The 12,046-nt window shown below is 35.2% G+C and overlaps 1 long non-coding RNA gene across 1 annotated transcript; it reads left to right on the forward strand.

The window, feature by feature from the left end:
* The first annotated feature begins 2,067 nt into the window (after window positions 1-2,067).
* On the forward strand, window positions 2,068-11,006 carry LOC133520077 (uncharacterized). The gene is made up of 4 exons (XR_009799697.1): window positions 2,068-2,143; window positions 3,603-3,820; window positions 7,494-7,583; window positions 10,428-11,006. It is a non-coding gene; the product is annotated as an uncharacterized LOC133520077 (long non-coding RNA).
* Window positions 11,007-12,046: the final 1,040 nt, after the last annotated feature.

The raw sequence follows: 12,046 nt of genomic DNA on the forward strand, positions 1-12,046 counted from the left end.
TCCTCAACCCACCAACGGAGCGGCTGACGTCCACGAGGGTTCATCATACATAGCCGATAACCACTATACGAGTTTTCGCACGGGATGCGATTGGTCATGGAAATCTGTTCCTGGCTCGCGGTCTATATTTTCTAGGTGGCTATGAAATTTGACGTCACTGGAAATGTTAACACCTAGGATCCCAGTACTTCCTGGCTTGGCGAGGAGAGTATTTTGGAAATTTGGGGCCAAACTTGTGATTTGGTGGGGTTGAACCTGACTAAATAGTCTCGACCCCACACCGATTAGAAAGAGCACGCTCGATACAAACACACACACACACACGCACAACAAAACATTTTTTAACAATTTTTTTCTTTAATGAGGAGCTTTTATTCAACTCCTGTTTGTTACCGTGATGTCAAACTGAGATAAATGGAAAAAAACTATTATTTCCATATTGCGTTTTCAATTAAAAAGAATATTGCAGACTAATATCATTTTAAAATTACCCATACAAATTAACTAATTTTTTTGCGATTAAAGGATAAATCATGTTTTGCTTGGACATTTGGACAAAACAAACTACACAAACTAGCACAAACGTTATTAGGGAAAAATCATATTTTGTTCCTAAAGCCAAATCTATTTTTGAGTTTGATGTAGGGGAACTTTGAAAAAGTTTACATCAAACCAAACAAAAAGTGTTTTCTGCATGGGCACAATGGCGGCAGCAGACTTTTTACGATTGGCTGAAGTGACAAATCACTTTTTTGCATGAGAAATTCTTATGGACAAAACTCTTTATCTCAAAATTAAAATACTATGGGAAAACAACATTTATGAAAGTAAATGAACAAATTTTTATTGTCAGACTTTTTCAAATCCATATTTTTGTTAGTAGTTACACATGTAGGAAAAGGTTAGTAAACAATGATTAATATGAATAAATTAATAATTAATTAATAAAAATAATCACACTAACTAAAAATTACACTACCCCACATCTGTTTAACTTCGTATCTTGGGAATTTTCAGCGAGTTGTGAAATGTTGCGTTGCATAAAGCTAAGGGCATTTATATTTGCACCCTTATATATTATTACGAATTGAGAACGTCCTCTTTCGTCATAGTAGGTTAAATAATACATATAAGTGCGACTCTGTCCGTCTGTCCGTCCCCGTCCATCTGTCACATCGTCATGTCATATCTCGAGAACTACTTAAGTTAATATCGATGTGAAATTTAGAATATTCATGAATTCATGAACAACGTTCAACCAAACACATCGAAAGTTTTAGTTTTTATTTATTTTATTTTTATTTACCAATATTAAAAGGGGGCATAATTTAGAAGTCTAGGTACTAGGTTAAGTGGGGTATCACTTCAAAACTTCAAAGAGCTCAAATTGAACATTCCAAAACAATTATTATACTTTCTTCAGCGTGAAAAAAAAGATTTACTCGTATAAAGGAAATTGTGAAAAATTCCCCCCCCCCCCCTCCGCACCTCTATCTCCCAAGTTTACCGACGATAAAGTATGAAATACTACATAACATTAACATTATTATATACATAACAGGAAAAATATAATCACAAATTTATAAATTGTCAAAAAACATTGTGTGTTTATTATACTTCAAAATGTGTATGAAAGTACACTAAAAATGCCTTCTTACTAATAAAACAAATATTGTTGAAATCGGTTTACGTGGCATGATACATAATTATCTTTGAAAAACCAACATACATACAGTTGATACATAACAAACACAAATTAGTGAGCCGATAGATGGCGCTGTACACAATTATGCTTAGGTACTATACTTTTGGTCAAAAGTCTTTTCTGCTTACAGTTACATGAGATAATTGAATGTTTGCACGGAACCTTCGGTGCGCGAGTTATATGAAGTCGCACTTGACCGTTTTTTTCGTTAAGTACCTTTATAATCAAAATATTCAATTTTTAAATCTTCGGAAAGTCCCTAGTAGGTACCTAATTACCACCTCAGCGGTCTTAAAGGTCAGCTCAGCTAAACAGGTTAGGCATCAGTATGTTTTTTACTTTTTTCTAGGTATTATATAAGGCTGAGATTCGGATGATCCTATATCTGTTGATTTGGATATCTATACAAAGGCAGATCTCAGCAATATGAAAATTTTAGTAAGTACAATAATTTATTTGTCACATTTTGTCATTACACAAACATTCATGTGAGCATGTCACATTGTCATCCGCCCCTTTCTGACCACGTATATCATCATAATCATTGTAACCTATGGCGCATGTCAAACTGCATCCGATTCGAATTTGAGCGAGACAACGCTATGCGTGTATTATAGCGACATCCCGCTCGTGCGGATAGGATAATTTGGACTAAAGTTCCCGATCCGACGGGAGTCTGGGACCATTATACTACCTACATATTGTTAGTTATACAGGCTGTTTATTTAATCATCTGCAATCATTTACGGGCTGAATATATAAGTCATATTGAGCAACTTTTATTATGGGACCAATCCCGCAATTGAAAAAAAATTTTTACTCTCCCATAGAAAATGTCCAAGTCAGCCAAAATGTATGAAACAGCCAATTTTTTTTTCGGGGTTGGTCCTGGTTTGATTTGACAACGCGTACTGGCTGCCTTACTGATAACGTGTTGGATCTTAGCTTTGAGCTTAGGAATTGTTTCTGGTTTATTTTCTACATAAACCCGAGATTTCACAGAACCCCAAAGAAAGAAATCGTACAGCGTTAAATTGCATGATGTTGGTGGCAAGTTGATATCTGGGGGCACGGTAGTGCCCCCGCCAAGACGAGCCAAGCGAAGCGCAAGGGCACTACCTACCGACCTTTACTCGAAGCGCTTTGTCATTTTTTGAACCCTCATAACTTGGGTTTGGATAATTAAAAAGTAAGAGGCAATCCCGCTATTTTTATATTCATATTCATTTATTGCACTCATGTACGATGGATTATTGTCTTGGACTTATTGTTATACTTTTATTTTTCATGCTCTAATGAACCAAATCATTTTAAAATTAATGCAGTTTGCTAAAATATGTGTTTTAATCATCTATATAGCAATCTAAATGTTTTTCGCTATGGGATATTTATCTGTAGACATGCAAAGTCTTCGATTGCAAGTAAGTCTATTACTTTAATTAGGTACTGATGATGTTTTGCCTATTTGTTTAACTCGGGTGAAAGGTACCCTGTGTCATCCCTTGGTTAACAATCTACTATACTTTAAGCTCCAGTTTAGCTTATTGTGACTACGGAACCCTACACTGAGCATGGCCCGACATGCTCTTGGCCGGTTTATTTATTAATCGGAACAATCATAGGTCAAATTTCAGAGTTGCCATAAACGAAAAATGTATACACGCAAAAGAAGTACACAAAATTTAAATCGTGCGTTCTTATTGAGACGCCCTATATAAATAAATAAGTATGGAACACACTATATAGGCCAATGGGCCTGGCCTGGTAGGCGTATTATGGTCGCGTTTATTGCGCATGAAATTTTACAGTTGTGCCGTATCAAATAATGCATCATACCATTTAATTTCTTATATGCGCGGCCATGTCATCTGTGCTAATCTAGTGCTATTCATTCAAGGTTTTTGCCGCGTTCGTTGGTCTGGTAGGACTGATAGAAGCTGTACCGGGTACATTACCACCAACAGTAATTGGTACCTTAAGCGGTGGACAGAAAGTCCGTGCTTTCCATCAGGGCGGCCTATTGAAGCGTGCAGGTCGCGCCGTGGCTGCCAGCGACAAGGAGGCGGCCGTGCTTCGCCACGACTCAAACATCAGCCCGGACGGTTTCCAATATGCGTACGTCTTGATTTTTTTATGCTACGTCCATGGCAAATAAGCATACGGTCGTCCTGATGGTAAGCAGTCTCCGTATTAGCCTACGGACGCCTGCAACTCCAGGTTACATGCGCGTTGCTTCACCGGCAGGAACACATTACTATGAGTAGGGGTAGTAGTAGGGGTGTGAATGCAAATGCAATAAGTATAGAAATGTTTAATTCCTCTAAAACAATGATATTGCAATGGTTCAACGGCTTCCTTCCTAGGCTAGTCGGTAGGTACTGACCCTGCATATGAAACCCGGAGGTCCCGGGTTCAAATCCTGGTAAGGGCATTTATTTGTGTGTTTATCTCAGATATTTGTTCCTGAGTAATGGATGATTTGTATACACGGTGCCCGCGAGGAAACGGAAAGATTTTAACAGTATATTCCGGATCGTATTTAGAGACAAAAATGTCATATACACTTTTTTTATATTCGCCTAGTCAGAGTGAATACCAATTAAAAAAAAAGTTTTTTATTGTGTTTCAGTTCATAACGCCTTTTTGGTGGCGATGTCGCCACTGTGGGACTTAGTCTAGACGTTCTTATATTGACATATATCAAAGTGACAAGGAATAACACTTTTTCCTTCTTATTATGGAAGGTGGAGGAGAGGAATAAAATCTCCATGTACCAAAAAGTGTCACCAAAAAACCTTAAATAGGTGGCGCTACAATATCTAGAATACTTGACAAAAAAATAAACCATAGTCAGCGCACTTCACTCTGTCAATAACGCCTAGGTTTTTAGCTACTTTAGCGCTACTCTGGAGAGATTTGGAACTATTATTTATAGCTGACAGTTGGATACTTTTGCAACAGTTCTACCATAAGAGATTTCACTCCTTTTAAATTCACACTCTATACTTCTTATGACCTCAGGAATCTGAATATGTCGCCTTGAAGAAGTCGTCATGTATGGGTTTAATATAAAAATGATTAATAAAAATAATAATGTCAAACAAAACAGTAGTGGATCAGACTACACGTCAAAAGTGTGTTCCATGATATAATAGCTTACTAAAAATGTCTATACACAGACAACAATTAGATTTTAACAGATACTTTTGAACGCAAACCGTTTAGATATATACGAGTATAAAAAAAATATTCCGGGGTGGCAGATTTCATGTTCCATGTTTGGCAACAAGGCTAAAAGTGAGATTAAATATTGTCTTTGATATATTTTTTAATATTTATGCATTATATTTATTAATGATAATATTTTTTTATATAAAAATATCTATTATAGATACGAGACCAACAACGGAATTTCCGCGCAGGCTTCTGGATCTTTGAAGAAGGGAGCTGAAGGCGAGGCCATCGTAAGTAAAATTACCACCAAACTTGACAGTTACGATTTCACTGTCAATTTCCTTGAGAAGTGGCGTAAATAAATGATAAATGTAACCTTTTGTTATTTTGAAGCTTTCAATTTTTTAGGCTTAGCCCAGGAGCGGCGCAAGATATACTACCCGTCCCTCTCTAATTATTACAGTTAGAAAAAGATAGCTAAGCTATCTCGCGGGCCAGATACTGTCGCGGCGCTCCTGTGCCAAGCCTACTGTTACACCTGTTGTGCATACATAGATGTGTAATTTTAAAGAACACATTTTTTGGCAGGCAACATATATTATGTTGGTCATATCTTTATGTTGTATTATTTGTGTAGTGTTCCAAATGTGTTTCTGTTCTGATTGTTCCTATAAAGGTTCAACACATAGGGTGTATGGAACTAAAAATTTAACTAAAAATGGGTTTCATTAAATCTACTATATCGATATTTTATGAAAACGTTGCTTTCTTTTGATATACATTATTTATATTCTCAATAAATCGCTTTAAACGTAATGACAATTAATGTGAAGATCCATTACGTCACAAATTTCAGATAGGTAAGGAACGAAGTATTTTAAGTGAACCAGTCTTTATTTATTAAAATACAAAACAAATATAATCTTCTAAAAACGAATAACATCTGCAATACTATGTATTACAATAAAGTTATTTGACAAAGTCTTTCCAATACGCTACATTTTTGGTTTTAATCGTTGCTTTACAATCATCTTAGCGTAAAATACGTAAGGTAAAGGTAGTATAAAAAGTTTTTTTTTTTAAATTATCACTTATTATTCTTGCATGCATCAGATCGGACTCAGTTTTAATTATCCTTATAATTAATATAAATTCTTATAAAATCAATCACAGCTACAGTAGGACAAAGTGCCGTTATGGACCATAATGTGACGTTTAGGAATCACATGAAAGGTTTACATGTGCGGAAAATCTACTTAATTTAGTTCTGAATTAGGCATGTAACGATACATGATTTCGCCGATACAATAAGTAGTAGTAACTTAACAAATCAAATTAATAATGAATTATGTACTTAATAAAAGGGATGTTTTATTAGACATTCAGTTTTGTGAATTGTGTAACAAAAATGTACCTAAAGATCCTAAAGTGAACTATAATTGCTGATTTTGATTTACTTTTGCATTCATTCATTCATTCATTTATTTTTCAGTTTTTCAAACTTCACAAAATCCAGCTTCGTTAACATTTCAGTTATATAAGTATGGCTCAAAATGCAACACCACACCAGTTAAGTTAGGTCACCACGAATATAGCTAGAGTAAAATTATTTGTCTTTTTAATATTATGATCTACCTCCTATATTTTGGCAGATTATTTATTACTAAAATGACGACATGTATACCGTACATTTTTATTCTATACGTCACGTTTTTTTGTTCCACTAATACATCACGTGATGTTTAGGTTGTGACGTAGGCATTCCGGTTGGTACATAAAGCGAAATAGCGGTTTTCCCTTGAATTTTCTTGATTCTAATTATTGGATGTCATACAACACATACCAATCTACCAAAATTCATAAATATTTGGTCAATAATTGGTTCCTTACTTTCAACTGAATCCCGTTCGTTGTGGAAAAAAAACTGCACAGCGTGACGCACAACCTAAACCTTGCTTTATTTGAGCCCAACTGCCTTGTAAAACCCAAACACCGGGTAATAGAGGATCATAATGTTACAACCATGTAAAAATGCGTTAGATACATATTAGTAGATTTTTGCAACTAAGTTGGTAAAAACTCCGTGACGTGGGTGGAAATTTCCACTACATCGATATTAAAGGACAACCATAAATTAAACTTTTGTGCAAATTTTTGCTTTAGGTGCCATGAAATGAGATTTTAAATTGATTTTGGCTGATACAATCTTATTACAGAACAACCAAGTTTAGGCCTAAAAGGCGATAGATAAATAATACTTGCAAGTTTGCAAAGTGTGCATGGGACACTCAAAAATCAGTTCCCTTTCTTGAGTTTTTTTGCAAATTTTTTGCCTTGAAAGTAACATTTTAACAGTTTTTATACTATAAATAATGAGTCACTTTACAATTATTGTATACATGTAGTACACTTTAGTGCATTATTACATGGTAAAAAAGTACACTAAAGTCGTGGGACAGTGATATTTGACCCAGATATTTATTTCTGAAAACGCCTGGCTACAGCCCAATATCAACCTTAGTGCATTCCGACAAGGTTCACAATGACGCGCCGCGCACGATAAGCGTGGCGTTCAATGAGTAAAACTTATTTAAAATGTTATTATTTGCTACAGGCCGTTCAAGGACAGTACCAATACTCGGCGCCGGACGGAACCCCCATCCAAGTACAATATGTAGCTGACGAATCCGGATACCATCCTACAGTGAGCCTAACTTACTTACCAACTTACTTCGCCGTCTCAGACACCCAAAAAGGATCTTGGACTCTGAAAAATATAACGCCACTCTGTCTGTGAAGCTGACACATCAAAGTCTAGCAGTACGGATATTATGGTTGTTCTTGTCTACGTGACAGCGTGATAAAATTATGTCCGTCACTTTCTATTTCGAGTTATTTTATCATGTGGATAACACCATCCATCCAATACGACTGCTGATCTCGTTTCTATTGGAGTTCTATTAGCATGCACCATAGTTAGTTCTAGAGTTCCTGATATTTTATACTATGGAACGACGAAGCAATCCAATTTTTTACATTATTTTTGTAACTAAATGATATTGCTAGTGTAGTGTGAAGTTAGCATATCATTTGGTAAAAATCCATAGTAGTGGTTTTTATGAACGAAGAAAAAACGCTTGAACTACTTCTATAAAATATCAGGAACTCTAGAATATGGTTCATGCTAATAAAACTCCAATAAAAACGAGATCTGCTAGACTTTGATGTGCCAGCTTCACAGACATCGCCACTCTGCCCTATTCTGTGCCACTCATGCCACTTGGGTACTCCGAGGGCGGACAGATCTTTTATAGGCGGGATGCCCGGATGGACAGCTGCTACAGTGAGCCACTTGTACCATTAATACACGGTGAAATTTAATCTTCGATCAGTTAAAAATATCAATCACCAACCTACACAGAATTCAATACGCGACTATAAATAATTACAATTAATGATATCGTTAATATTAATAACTACTGCATGGATACATGGACACGCTACTTTTATTGAAGCGAAGTAGGTGTACGTCAAGTGATATAAATGACAAATTGACAGATTATTGCTTATATTATTTTAGTTTTTTTATGACTGTTACTTTGAAAATTCTTTAGATCAAACATTAGTAGGGTGACAATAAATTTCAATTCAAATTTAATTTCAACTTAAAAAAATTGGTATTAAAAAAAGGACTTAGTTATGTTAGTGCTACATATTTAAATGTGATCACTGTTGATTACTTACTGAATCAGAAAAATTGGTACCTGATCACTGATTAAATTTCACAGTGTACCTAAACAATAGGATATGAGTCTGTTTTGTTCGAATCATGAACAAAATGACATCATTTAGATAATAGTTTGACATCAAAATGTAAGTTTGAGTTGACCTCCTGCTCACAAAAAAATTACGTTACATAATGAAAACATTTTTGTCCCAACTGAAACAGAGAGGCTTTTCTCTTGCTTCGCGCTTGCTTGGTAAATTAGAGTCCAACGTCATAGACACATTTTCGTTGTCAAAAATTTGTATACTCTTTTACATTAATTTAGCTTAAGTTGTAGTAATACACTTACTGGTGGTATTTTTGCTTGCCATTGCCAGTCATATAGAATACCCATGACCCATAAGACCCATGTTATGTTCTTTAACGGAAAGACTGCTATCAGTGATGAAGTAAAAATAGATTTATCAAATGGTTCCTGCTTAAAAAGTTCTAATATGGTTAAAATGTTAGGCTTTACCATTGATCCCGCTCTGACATGGAAAACTCATATAGACCATGTATGTGCTAAAATGGCAACTGGCGTTTACGCCCTTAAACAACTACGTACAATTATTTCACGTGAGTGTCTAATTCAATCATATTATGCTTATGTACACTCCATTATGTCATATGGTATAATACTGTGGGGAAACTCATCAGACCATGAGAGAGTACTGAAAATGCAAAAGCAGGCTATAAGAGTGATCATGAATGCCGGATACAAAGACACATGCCGAGAATTTTTCAAAACCCTGAAAATCATGACGTCAGTGGCTCAATACATATTTGAAACTATTATGCTTGTTCGGGAGAATATACACATGTTTCGAAAGAAAGGAGCATCTGAGCGCCCGAATCGTTACCCAAACGACCTCTGTTTAAGCCCCCACAAACTCGCTATGTCAAAAAAAATGCCAGGAGTTATTGGTCGTAAACTGTATAACAAATTACCCCAACATCTCAAAAAAGAACCAAGACTGACAGTGTTTCGTGCTAAAGTGAAAAACCTATTATTAAACAAGACTTTGTATAACATTAATGAATTTAATGAAGTGTAAATGTTACAAATTATGACATGCATGCACTTTAGTTTAAAAATGCCTGACTAGTCGCACTTGTTCGTAGTATAGATATTATGTACATGATGTATATTTTAAATGTACCTATTACCATGTGTGATGAATAAACTCTTATCTATCTATCTATCTATAAAAACTGCCGCCGTCACAAGGGTATGAAAATACAATTATAATTGAGTGGTTACCTAGAGTCCGCCTAAAGGGACCCATGTATTACCAGTTCGCCGGACGATATCGGCCTGTCAGTTATTCGCGATTGTCAGCTTTTGCGAATAACTGACCGGCCAATATCGTCCGGCGAACTGGTAATCAGTGGGCCCCTTAAGCAAGCTAACTCTGCGTAGGCCTTTTAAGTAACAAACAGGCCAATTTGAACGTACACTGACATCAGAATGATATTTGAACAATGTAATTTAGATCTCGTGTATAGGTAGGTACGTTCGAATGGCTTGAAAGTGTAAAAAAAAACTATGTGAACGGATTATGTCGAACGGAAAATTAATTTAAAATACATCCTGACGTTTCATTTATTATATTATTTCATGAGTAACTATCGCGGTAACCGAGAACAACAACAGAGTGTCGGAAATAACCACATTTTCATAGAAATTCCACGGTTACTCTCTTGACTGTCTGTCAGTATCATCTTCGTCAGTTTAATTGTAGGTTAAAAAATTGCTTTACATATATGTCTTGCTTTCAGGGTGCTCATCTCCCCGGGTCCCAACCTCCCCCGAATACTGCTCATACGGCGGTTCTGGCCCACCCTCATCCCAACGTGTATAAACCATAAGTACAAGGATCAATCGGACTGGAGACCGAAAGTCACGGCAGAATCTGAGCGAGTGCAAAACGCGTGGAGTTATTAAAATGGCATAGTATAGTCAGCATCAAAAGTAGCTATAACGTCAAAAGTATCTACTATTCTCTAATAGCTTAACAAAAAGATATATATTGTATAGAACAATTAAGCTGCTGCAGATACTTTTACATGCGGACTTTCCAGATATATTGGAAGAGTAATCGAGGGTGGAAGATACTTTTGGCGCAATGTTCCTTACACTACTACTGACGCTGACTGTACTAGAACGCTTATATTTACTATATCACGCAGAGTCCGCGGTTGATCTAGTTGTGTTAGCATCCGCGCGGATGTTGCCGTGTCTGACGGAGCCCTAAATACAACGAACCTTGCTATAGAGTACAAATTATAATTAGAGAGTAACACAATATTATGAAAATAAGCGCAAATGTATTATGTAAATAAAATCACAGTGCCATACTTATTTGTTTTTATTAATAACCCTGTTTTCCATACAAAGGAAAAGGTATATTTCCTTATTTGATCAAACAATTTTTGATTCAGGATTCATATATACATATATCAGCATGACTGCTTCAAAGTTTGCTTCAACTTTAAGAGGGATGAAAAATATATAGTTTAGCCATTCTATATAATGATGAAGGATATAAATTAGTAGTGGTAGGATTTTAAAAGTAAAATTTGATTACCTTTGGAAAATATGTGAAAATAATATCTCTCAAATTTAAAACAGTAATTTGATAAAAAAATTATTTCATGTACATTTTTGCAGGTTACAGCATTATGTATTTTATTTTAATCCCGCAAGAATGCTGTAATTCACAACAAAACAGTATGGAGGTAAAATGTCGAAACCAAATTCAAAATCGTTTTTAATTTCTGTAGACAAACTATTACAGTTTACAACATTTTAGGTCAAAAGAAATTCGTTTAGTCAAGGTCTATAGTTAGTGCTTTTGCTGTAACCAAATTAAAAATATATAATAAATTGCGAAGTATGAAATAAGAAGTGTAATTAGTGTTTTTTTTAAATATGGTTTCTAATTTAAAATTATTTCTTCTTTCTGTATAAGTGGCAAACGAAGCAAGTTTAAGCTCACATTTAAAGTTTAGTGTTTTTTTTACTATATTTTAATTTATTGTCGTCAACTTTAAGAGCCAGGCGCTTTGTTGTACATTGTATCAACGTTCTGTTTAGCCTACGATGAACTATTGCTTTATTTTATAGTAGGCATGTAGTACAAAATTATTTTTTATACTATGTATGTAAGTACCCACATATTTGTATTCACGTAAACATATCTTTTTGTATTTCTTTGTTTTTCAAAATCCGAACTCATAGTCATAAGGTAAAGTATTCTTTCTTTTTAATTTTTAAGTACTTTGTTTGAATTTGTGAAGAGTTTCGGAAGCATGTTAAAAGGATTACCGTTTTCTAATGTGGTTCACACTTCCCTGCATTGACTTGATTAGAAAGTGTGTTTAATTATTTTACTAGC

Source organism: Cydia pomonella, chromosome 7 (genome assembly GCF_033807575.1).
Source record: "Cydia pomonella isolate Wapato2018A chromosome 7, ilCydPomo1, whole genome shotgun sequence".
In the NCBI taxonomy this organism is placed as follows: Eukaryota; Metazoa; Arthropoda; class Insecta; order Lepidoptera; family Tortricidae; genus Cydia; species Cydia pomonella.